At 41.2% G+C, this 12,253-nt stretch overlaps 1 pseudogene; it reads right to left on the minus strand.

Annotated features, from left to right (window-relative positions):
- Positions 1-1,513: 1,513 nt before the first annotated feature.
- LOC136397441 (vomeronasal type-1 receptor 2-like) lies at positions 1,514-9,696 on the minus strand (annotated as a pseudogene).
- Between the last annotated feature and the right edge of the window lie 2,557 nt (positions 9,697-12,253).

The following is a 12,253-nucleotide window of genomic DNA, read 5'->3' on the forward strand; positions in this document are numbered from 1 at the left end:
GATCGCATGTGATATGAAGTTATCACACTCGACTGCAGACTGTGTCGACGATTTTGAAAGATAAAGAATTCGTGAAGCTGTGAAAGGTTCTGCACCCATGCGATCAACAGTTATAATAAAGCAACGAAGCGGGCTCATCCACGAAATGGAGAAATTGCTATATATTTGGATGGAAGATCAAATTCAAAAATGGGTACCATTAAGTCTTTTTATTGTGCAGATGAAGGCAACAAGTCTATTTCAGACTCTGAAGGAGCGTGCTGGGGAAGATTACAGTTAAGAATTTGTAGCAAGCACTGGCTGGTTCCAGAGATTTAAGAAAAGATTCCAAATGCATAGTGTTCGAGTGACTGGAGAAGCAGTGAGTGTGTATGAGGAAGGAGTGCGTAAGTTTGTTGATAGTTTGGATGAATTAATTACAGATGAGGGATATCTAGCAGAACAGATTTCCAATGTTGAAAGCAGAGAAAGAAGAGGAGAAGCCAGAAAGAAAATTCACTAAGGGATTATCAGAAGGTTTATCTTTACTGAATACACTTCTTATACATTTTGAAGCAATGGACCCAAACATCAAACGATTTGCAAAGATTGAATGGATGGCGCACGATGTGTTTCGTCCATATCGTGAAATTTATGAAGAAAAAAAGAAACATACAATTCAGACAAAGCTCACCACGTTTATGAAAAAAACAACTCTGAAAAAAAAAAAAAAAGCCAACTCTGGTAACCCCAACTGCTGCGTCAGATGACGATATCAACAATCCACAGCCAAGCACCAGCGGCCAATAAAATGTTTCGTACATTATATTTTTATATGTTTTGCAACTGGGAAAATGTTTCCTATGGTATTTTTTACACCTGTATTTTTGTATGCACTTGTATTTTGTAATTTTGTATGTTTTGCAAATATTAAACCAGTTGAACTGGTAATGCAGTGTTTTACTTAAACCTGACGAATGTAAAAATAAGAAACAAAATGGTGTAGAGATGATACAAATGACATAAAATGAACAAAGAAAATTATGATATATAACAATAATGAAAGAAAATTATGATAAAATATGACTTAAAGATTTTTTTTAAATTTTATTTATTTTTTACAGAGACAGAGAGTGAGTCAGAGAGAGGGATAGACAGGGACAGACAGACAGGAACAGAGAGAGATGAGAAGCATCAATCATTAGTTTTTCATTGCGCGTTGCAACACCTTAGTTGTTCATTGATTGCTTTCTCATATGTGCCTTGACCGCAGGCCTTCAGGAGACCAAGTAACCCCTTGCTGGAGCCAGTGACCTTGGGTTCAAGCTGGTGGGCTTTCGCTCAAACCAGATGAGCCTGCGTTCAAGCTGGCGACCTTGGGGTCTTGAACCTGGGCCCTCTGCATCCCAGTCCGATGTTCTATCCACTGCACCACTGCCTGGTCAGGCATGACTTAAAGATTTTTATAACATCATTTCACAGTACTGTACATGTAGCCTACTCAACTTACGACCAAATCGTGTTACAACCGGTCTGTCGGAACCAATCATGGTTGTAAGTCAAGCACTAGCTGTATATGCATGTATAGTAATAAGGACTTCATTCCTCCATGTTTTCTTCCCTTATCATACTGTTATTGTCCTCATTCTTTATTTTGGAAAATTGATCAAGTAACATGTTGCATGTGACTTACTCTGGATATTTCTAAGCCCTTATGCACACCAAACTTCGATGGATTTGGTTAAATGAGGGAACATCCAGGTATGCTTTTTCTGAAGTAGTTTTCTTCGGGAACTATCAGTATTTGTTGTTGAAGGGTGGAGTTGTAGCTCTGCATGGACAATGGACAGTCAACAACATGTAGTTAAAATTTAGTTAAAATTTGCACTATTGCAAAAATGGGTGTATTATCCAGATACTAGTACACTATTTTTGTATTGCTGGTCCTGTAGCAGAAGCATTTTCTTTTACTATTATGTGCTTTTTAAACTTTATTTAGCCACTTAAAAAACTCTGCTTGTGGAACAATTTGCCTCAGATGCGTTCTTTTCTTTTTCTTTCTTTTTTTTTAGATAGAGAGGCTCTGGCCAGTTGGCTCAGTGGTAGAGCATGGCCCTGTGTGTGCATGTGCTGGGTTCGATTCCTGGTCAGGGCAGACAGGAGAAGTGCCCATCTGCTTCTTTATCTCCCCATCTTGCTCCTCCCTATCTCTTTCTCTGTCTCTCTTCTCCCCTCCTGCAGCCATGGCTCTACTGTACTGAGTTGGCCCCAGGTGCTGAGGATGCTGTATGGCCTCTGCCACAGGTGCTAAAAAACAAAAAGGCTCCAGTTTCAACAGAGCAAGGGCCCACATGGGCAGAGCATCGTCCCCTGGTGGGCTTGCTGGGTGGATCTGGTCCCGGCACAGGCTTCCCCATCCTCTCACTAAATTAAAAAAGAAAAAACATACACACACACTGAGAGAGAGAGAAAGAGAAAGAGAGAGAGGAACATTGATCTGCTCCTGTATGTGCCCTGACTAGGGATCAAACTGGCAACCCCTGCTCCTCAGGACAGTGCTCTAACCAAACAAGCTATCCAGCCAGGACATTTCAGATGCATTCTAAGTTGTATATTTGTTTTCCATTAAAATAATTTTATCCCCCCTCCAAAAAAAGTGACAGAATAATCACATATTGTCCATGGATTGAAATGTGATACTTTATCAGAAAAAAGCAGAGTTCTCTATCCACAGATACAATAAATCAATTCTGGGTGGATTGCTGATCTCAATTTGAAAGCTCTATAATTTCTTTTCTTTAAAAGATTTTATTTATTCATTTTAAAGAGAGAGAGAGAGAGAGAGAGAAGGGAGGCGGAGCAGGAAGCATCAACTCCCATATGTGCCTTGAACCGAGCAAGCCTAAGGTTTGGAACCAGCGACCTCAGAGTTCTAGGTTGACACTTTATCCACTGTGCCACCACAGGTCAGGCCTAAAGCTCTATAATTTCTAAAATAATAAAACAAAGGAGAATATTTCTTTAGTCTTACAGTAGGGAAATAATTCTTAAACAGAATGATATTATTTTGAAAAAGATATATCAAATTATGTTAAAATGAAGACATCCTCCTTATTAACACACACACACACACACACACACACACACACACACACACACACACACACACAGAGAAAAAGCATGAGGACCAAGAAAAAAATCATGTCAGCAGATACACAGAACTAACAGACAAAAAATAAAAGACAAAGCAATAAAAAATGAACACAGTAAACTAACATTCAAAAAGACGTTGCTTAATGTCTAATAAATATGTGAAAATAAGTTCAAATTTTATAACAATAAAAAAATACAATTAAAAGCATTACTTGGTACCATCACACACAAACCAGAAGTCTAAAATGAAAATGAAATAAAATTTCATTGTATTGTGAACATACCACGCAATGTACAGATGATGTATTACAGAACTGTACACCTGAAACCTAATATTACCCAATGTCACCCCAATAAATTCAATAAAAAATAAAAATGCCTGAGCCAATCACACATGAGCACTTTTGTCATTGTGACAAAGCTGACAATTGCCTCTGCTGATCTTGGTATGGGCCAAGGCAATCACCACCCTTCACTAACCACGGAGGTACAGCATAAAGCAGGGGTCCCCAAACTTTTTACACAGGGGGCCAGTTCACTGTCCCTCAGACCATTGGAGGGCCGGACTATAAAAAAAACTATGAACAAATCCCTATGCACACTACACATACCTTATTTTAAAGTAAAAAAACAAAACGGGAACAAATACAATATTTAAAATAAATAACAAGTAAATTTAAATCAACAAACTGACCAGTATTTCAATGGGGACTATGCTCCTCTCACTGACCACCAATGAAAGAGGTGCCCCTTCTGGAAGTGCGGTGGGGGCCGGATAAATGGCCTCAGGGGGCCGCATGCGGCCCGCGGGGCCGTAGTTTGGGGACCCCTGGCGTAGAGGCTGTGCTATCTCACAGCTGAAAAAAAAAGTGTGGCTTGTCTGTAGTGGCACAGAGGATAGAGCACCTACCTGGAATGCTGAAGTCACAGATTCAAAACCCTGGGCTTGCCCGGCCAGGGCACATACGAGAAGCAACTGCTATGAGTTGATGCTTCCTGCTTTCCCCCACCCCTTTCTCTCTTTCTGTCTCTCTCTCTCTAATCAATAAATAAAATCTTTAAAAAATACAATAAAGTAAAAATTTGGCTATCACAAATATATTTTTAAAAAGTGTTGACAAGGATGCAAATAACCAAATATCTTATACTGCTGTTTGATGGAGAAACTGGTACAAACACTTTCTATACCTTTCTGGCATTATCTCATAGAGCTGAGAGATATAAACCTGTCACCCAGCAATTCCACTACCACATATATCGCCGACAAAAATGTGTTGTGTCATCAAAGCATGCCCCTAATTTATATACCAGCACTATTCTTAATAGTCTCACACTGAAAATCACCCATAAGCCAATGAATAGAAAAATGATTAAATTTGATATGCGCACAATAGAATCCTGTATAGCAATGCAATGGAATGATCACAACAACAATATAAGGATTGAGAGATAACAAATATAAAAGAGTTAATGCGCTTTGATTTCCTTTATAAAGTGCAGAATGGGGAAGTGACATATGCCCTGACTGCTTAGGAGGAGGGACAGGGAGAGAGCACAGAGGACTCTCGGGGTCTGACCAAATTCAATTCATTGATCCGGTACTCAGCACGGGAATGTGCTCACTCTGAACTGTCATTCGGATGTGTGCTTATGACTTGTGTGTGATTCTTTAAATTTTTAAATATGTATCACAAATATTAAGGATGGGATTTGTGAGTACATTAGTGTTGTAATGTCCTCATGTAAAGGTGGCATTTAATAAGATTAAATGAAATGACACCATAATTAGCTTTTGAGTATATGCTAAAATTTCTGGTTAGAAACTAATAAAAATGAGTATGCAACTTGGAAAAAAATGATAAATTATAATTTAGAATTATAAGGTAGAATTACAAAATATATTTTAAAATAAGAAAATTATCTCGCCTGACCAGGTGGTGGCACAGTGGATAGAGCATTGGACTGGGATGTGGAGGACCCAGGTTTGAAACCCCAAAGTCGCTAGCTTGAGCGCAGGCTCATCCAGCTTAAGCACGAGCTCACCAGATTGAATGCGGGGTTGCTGGCTTGAGCATGGGATCACACATGACCCCTGATCACTGGCTTGAGCAAGGGGTCACTCGTACTGCTGTAACACCCAGGTCAAGGCACATGTGAGAAACCAATCAATGAATGAGTAAAAAACCACAATGAAAAATTGATGCTTCTCATCTCTCTCCTTTCCTGTCTGTCTCTCTCTGACTCTCTGTCTCTGTCAAAAAATAAAAAAAATAAAACATAAGAAAATGATCTCAATACCAAAATGCATCAAATATTATATTAAATTTAAATAGACAAATTACTCCTTTAAAAATCAAACTGTTTTTACTATGTTTATAAATTTCTTTTCAAGGAATACGGCCAAGTAATAGAATTAAGTACTATTTATGTAATTTCAAAATTTAAATAACTAGAATAGCAATAGACATATTAGGTTACTAACACTTTAAGATTTGAAATTATTGTATTAATTAGTACAATATAAAATTTTTATTAATGTACAACTTTCCAATATATTGAATGACTTTATATGTATATGTGTATTTATAGCACATACATACAGACAGACCACACAAGGCTTATTTACACATATGTACATATTGTACACACAATTGTAAGTATGTGTATCTCTATACAACTTTTTCCTCTTCTTCCTTTGTGATGTAAGTAGTGCAGTATTTCATACAAGCTGAAAATACAGGGTTTTTATTGTGTTAAAAAATTCAATATATACACCTGTTAGGTTAAAATAATTTTTTTTCTTTCTTTTTCTTTTTAGGTGAGAGGAGGGGAGATAGTGAGGCAGACTCCTGCATGCGCCTAGACCAGGATTTGCCCAGCAACCCTGTCTAGGGCCAATGCTTGGACCAACTGAGTTATCCTCAGCACCTGGGGCCACATTCGAACCAACTGAGCCACTGGCTGCGGGAGATGAAGAGGGAGAGAAGTGGGGAGAAGGCGGCAGAGAGAAGCAGATGTTCACTTCTTTTTTTTTTTTTTTTAAATGAGAGGAGGAGAGATAGAGAGACTCCCACATGCACCCTTACCAGGATGCACCTGGCAACCCCCATCTGGGGCCAATGGTCAGACCAACTGAGCCACTGGCTGAAAAAGGGGAAGAAAGAGAAAAGGGGGAGAGGAAGAGAAGCAGATGGTCACTTCTCATATGTACCTGGACTGAGGTTTGAACCCAGGACATCTGCACACCAGGCTGACACTCTATCCACTGAGGGAACCAGCTAGGGCTCTATATGAGAATTCAATATGTTGAATTCTCAATACTTTCTGTCAGCTTCAAAATGTACATAGAGAAAACTATCTGAAAACCTCTACTAGAATTAAGGGAGATCTACTTCGCCTCTTGAAAATCAATGAACCACAAACTCCATATACACAGGACAAATACCTGTCTTCCATTTAAAAAGATGTATATTTTTTATTGATTGATTTTAGAGCAACCAGAAGGGGGAGAGAAAGAGAGAAACATTAATTTGTTGTTCCACTTATCTATGCATTCACTGGTTGATTCTTGTATGTTGCTGACAGGGAATTGAACCCACAACTTTGTTGCATTAGGACAACACTCCAACCAACTGATCTACCCAGCCAGGTCTCATCTTTTCTTTCAAATGGCTCTGTCTACAGTGCTCCAGATTTAATGGAAATCCCCCCACCCCATGAACTGTTATCATCCGTTAGGGACAAGAGGGTGCACCTCCAGGTCTCCTTCTGACCAGTGTGCCCAAACCCTCTTCATAACAAAGAAAAACATCTTTCTCCTACAGGTTCCAATTCCATGCAGTTCACATCTTTTGAAATGGTCACACTCAGCTCATGTGGTAGAAAAAGCAGGTAAAATATAATCTTATGCTCTCCTCTGCCCCAATTCCAAATAAATCTGGCCATTTCTACCTGAAGATGTATTGAACAGGCTCATCTCCCTTCATAAGAGTATTTTAACTAAATGAACACTACCTCCCCAGGGGTGTCATGTATGAGATCATAATTGGCTCCCACAGCTTTCCTCGGGGACTGAGTTTCCCCCCAGCACTACCGTCTTCAGGTTCAGCAGTGGCCTGCCCCATGCTGATCATCATCCATGCACTTCTTCTTACAATTCCATACCTCGTTCATTTCTAGAAACATACTAGGATATATTTAAATTGCAACTTGGCCTGACCTGCAGTGGCTCAGTGGGTAAACGCATCAACCTGTAACACTGAGGTCACTGGTTTGAAACCCTGGGCTCGCCTGGTCAAGGCACATATGGGAGTTGATGCTTTCTGCTCCTCCCTCCTTCTCTCTGTCTCTCTCCCTCTAAAAAATGAATAAATAAAATCTAAAAAAAAAATTACAACGACAATTTCTCCATAACATTGATTCTTTCAGGACTTGATGTTTACTATTGCACACATTCTGAACTCCTCCATGGCAAACACTTAGGAACACTTCAATTACATAAGTATTTCTAGGGCAGTTATCTGATATTTCTTTTTTTTTTAAGCTCTTTTTTTTTTTTTTTTTTTACAGAGACACAGAGAGAGAGTCAGAGAGAGGGCTAAATAGGGACAGACAGACAGGAACGGAGAGATGAGAAGCATCAATTATTAGTTTTTCGTTGCGTGTTGCAACACCTTAGTTGTTCATTGATTGCTTTCTCATATGTGCCTTGACTGCGGACCTTCAGCAGACCGAGTAACCCCTTGCTTGAGCCAGCGACCTTGGGCTCAAGCTGGTGAGCCTTGCTCAAACCAGATGAGCCCGCGCTCAAGCTGGTGACCTCGGGGTCTCGAACCTGGGTCCTTCCACATCCCAGTCCGACGCTCTATCCACTGTGCCACCATCTGGTCAGGCTATCTGATATTTCAATACAATTACTATTAAAACTTATTGTTTACTTTGAAGAAGATGCTCACCGTGCTGCATGGCCACTCATAATCATTGTCAGGACTCCGTGGGGGATGAGTGAATTAGCAAATGAACATTGTGGACAAACACAATTTACATATTTCTGCTGAGATTAGGGGATTTTGTATTCCTTATCCAGGCAAAGCTGAACCTGGAGACACTGGTCTTGTGGCTCAAGATGAGAAAGGGACTGACAGCTGGGAAACAGAGACTGATTACGGAACTGGTGTTCAAGATGAACCAGTTAGGATTATTAAAAACAGCTAGAGCCTGCCCAGGTGGTGGTGCAGTGGATTGAGCATCGTACTGGGATGTAGAAGACCCAGGTTCGAAACCCCAAGGTCACTGGCTTGGGCGTGGGCTCATCTGGTTTGAGCAAGGCTCACCAGCTTGGACCCAAGGTCACTGGCTTGAGCAAGGGGTCACTTGGTCTGCTGCAGCCCCACGGTCAAGGCACATATGAGAAAGTAATCAATGAACAACTAAGGTGCCACAAAGAATAATTGATGCTTCTCATCTCTCTCCCTTCCTGTCTGTCCCTATCTGTCCCTCTCTCTGTCTCTGTCACAAAACAAAACAAAACAAAAAACAGCTAGAATATGAAAGATGCAAGAGAGGAGATTTAAAAAGACAAAGGTGCTCAACAGGAGAAGAAGGGATTGGGTAGCTCTGGACTCGGGGGAGGACTGGGAAGAGACTGGGGTCCGGTGAATGTGTTGGACCCCCGGTTGTGTCTGTACAGGAGGAAGACCATGGAGCTGCTGGCCCAGAGCATGAGTATGAAACATAAAACATCCGGGGAGCCCTGGCCGGATGGCTCAGTTGGTTAGAACGTCGTCCCAAAGCACAGAGGTTGCCAGTTTGATCCCTTGTCAGGGCACATACAGGAACAGCTTGATGTTCCTGTTTCTCTCTCTCTCCTTTCCTCTCTCACTGAAATCAGTAAATTAAAATTAAAATAAAAAGTAAAAAATAAAAATCAGGGGATGTTAACACTGCATGTAATGAGGGACTGGTTTTGTCATGACAAACAGAACAGAATGCAAAAGATTTTATATTTGTGATGTTTTTTTTGCTCAAATTGCTAGACATACACATTAGAAAAATGACACTTACCAGCATTTGCAGGAGCCAGTACAGAAAAATTGAAGGGATGAAGTACTTGGGAGACTTCAGTTTAAGCTCTGCCCACCTGGAGTTCATGGGGCTGATGGTGAGCGCCTGGAAGACACTCAGGAAGCAGGCGGTGCCAATGGACGCACCCCTCCCTGCCCACGCCACGTACAAGAAAAATTTGCATCCAAAATCAGTGAAAACATCATAGCCAAAATATAACATGGTATAGGTGAGTCCACTAGAAAATAGAACTGAGAAGGGGCCACAATCAGGTTGTTGATAGTCAAATCTAAGGGAATCAGCCTCCAACCAGTAAAATAAAGGAATAGGAAACGGTAGAGCAGAGAGAAATTCCCCAGGACTCCGGTTGTAGTCTGTAGTAAGATCATTCCTACTGCCAAATCCCTGGTGGCCAGCCTGTCATTTCCCAGTAAATGATATTTTCTTCTGAGCTACAGAGGACCCTGCATGGGAATATGAGACATAAGCCACAAACATCATGTTAGTTGAACCCCAATATTCTCTACTTACCAACAGTTTTACTGAAATACTACTGACAAAGTTCTTCTGCCATTTAGTGGCTTCCAAGGGTTGAATGTGTAACCCATAAAAAACACCTTGGCCCTGGCTGGTTGGCTCAGTGGAGAGAGATTTGGCTTCATGTATGGATGTCCTGAGTTCGGTTCCCAGTCAGGGCACACAAAAGAAATGACCATCTGCCTCTCTTGCCCTTCTCTTCCTCTTACTCTCCTGCAGCCAGTGGCTTGACTGATTCAAGTGTTGGCCCTGGGTGCTGAGGATACCTTTTTGGTTTGAGCATCAGCCTTATGCACTAAGAATAGCTTGTATTTAAGCATCGACCCCAGATAGGGGTTGCCAGGGCGCATGAGGGAATCTGTCTCACATCTCCGCACCTCTCACTTAAAAAAAAAACACTTTCAAAATATGAATCATTGCTATCAAAGACACACGTGCAGTATTTATCCCTCACAAGTTCATGAGGCCCGTTAAGACAGCCATAGAAATACTCATTATGTTTTTATCCAGGAACAAAAGTATAACTACATGAGTCACAAGAACGATAGAAAACACTGATGCCTGATAAACGGTGTACACTACAATCAAAATCATTACTAATTTCAGAAAATATAAATATTTATTAAGGTTTTTTTCCTTCTTTCCCAAGTAAGAGGAGGAGAGATAGACAGACTCCCACTCCCACATGTGCCGCAACTGGGATCTACCCAGTAACCCCAATCTGGGGCCAATGCTCTGCCCATCTGGGGCCATGCTCGCAACTGAGCTATTTTAGCACCTGAGGTGGAGGCTCTATGGAGCCATCCTCAGTGCCCAGGGCCAATGCGCTTGAACGAATCAAGCCATGGCTCCAGGAGAGAGAGAGAGAGAGAGATGGTCACTTCCCCTCTGTGCCCTGACCTGGAATCAAACCAGACATCCACACACCAGGCCAATGCTCTTCAACTGAGCCAACCAGCCAAGGCACAAGTAACAGAATTTCCTTCCTTCTCATGAGTGAATAATAACCCATTATGGATCTCACATCTTCTATATCTGTTCATGTGTTGACAAACACTTAGGTTGTTTCCATATTTGGCTATTGTAAATCATACTGCAATGAATGTAGGGGTACAGAAATGCTTCAATAACCTGTTTCATTTTCTATAGTTCTTTTTAGAAAGAGACACAGAAAGGGGGGAGTAGAAAGATGAGAGACATTGACTCATAGTTGCTTTACTTTAGTTGTTTATTGATTGCTTTTCATAGTGTCTTGACAGGGGATGGGGGGCTCAAGGTGAGCAAGTGACCCTTGCTCAAGCCAGTGACCTTGGGATCATGTTAATGATCCTGAGCTCAAACTGGCAACCCCACACTCTAGCTGAGGAGCCTGACCTCTAGCCGCAACCTTGAGGTTTCAACAGGAGCCCTCAGTGTTCCGGGACCAATGCTCAGTCCACTGTGGCATACAATTGAGGGCCCTTTGGTTTTTGATTGCAGTTCAAGGGAACAATCTTGCTCAGATAACATGCTTGTGTATACCCCTTAAATTGAATTGACAGTAAGGAGAGCAGATAAAATGTGCGGTGAACAATAGTATTTTCTTTCTTTCGGGTACTGTGTACACTACAGGATGAAACACAGAGAGTCTGGCAGGAGATGCTGTTCACTAGTGTCCAGTGTGCAGTCTCAGAAGTGATGCCAGTCTGTCCGTTTGAAACACTATCATTTTGCGGTGTTTTTTTTTGTATTTTTCCGAAGTTAGAAACGGGGAGGCAGTCAAACAGACTCCTGCATGTGCCTGACTAGGATCCACCCGGCATGCCCACTAGGGGGCGATGCTCTGCCCATCTGGGGTTTTGCTCCGCTGCAGCCGACGCATTCTAGTGCCTGAGGCAGAGGCCATGGAGCTGTCCTCAGCACTGGGCCAACTTTGTTCCAATGGAGCCTTAGCTGTAGGAGGGGAAGAGAGAGAGAGAGAGAGAGAGAGAGAGAGAGAGAGAGAGAGGAGAGGGGGGAGGGGTGGAGAAACAGATGGGCGCTTCTCCTGTGTGCCCTGACCAGGAATCGAACCCGGGACTTTCACACACCAGGCTAACACTCTACCGCTGAGCCAACCGGCCAGGGCCAAAATGCCATCTTATGCACAGAAATACTTTAGTGCCATAAGGATTTTTGTGCACAAAGACCAACATGATGAAAATATCTTTATTGTAGAATGGCTATAATATCACACTTTATTTTAACCTTAATGTGTTCTTCTGATTATAGCTTATAAATTTTACCATGAAAAACATAATGAAACAACTAAAAAATTTAAGGATATAGTACCCTTTGCTTTTTTCACAGAAGAAAACATCAAAAGGGTTAATTAAACCAAGCTAACAGTTTAACAGATATATTGATAGTTTAAAAATATTTTTTACTGCAAAAACTTTACTGATCTTATAATACTATAGACAAATCTCCAACTGCAAGTGTGACGCTAGCTGGGTGGTTATATTTACACAGTAAAGGAATTTTTCGGTTAAAACTAATATTA

This window comes from Saccopteryx leptura, chromosome 3 (genome assembly GCF_036850995.1).
Source record: "Saccopteryx leptura isolate mSacLep1 chromosome 3, mSacLep1_pri_phased_curated, whole genome shotgun sequence".
Lineage (NCBI taxonomy): Eukaryota > Metazoa > Chordata > Mammalia > Chiroptera > Emballonuridae > Saccopteryx > Saccopteryx leptura.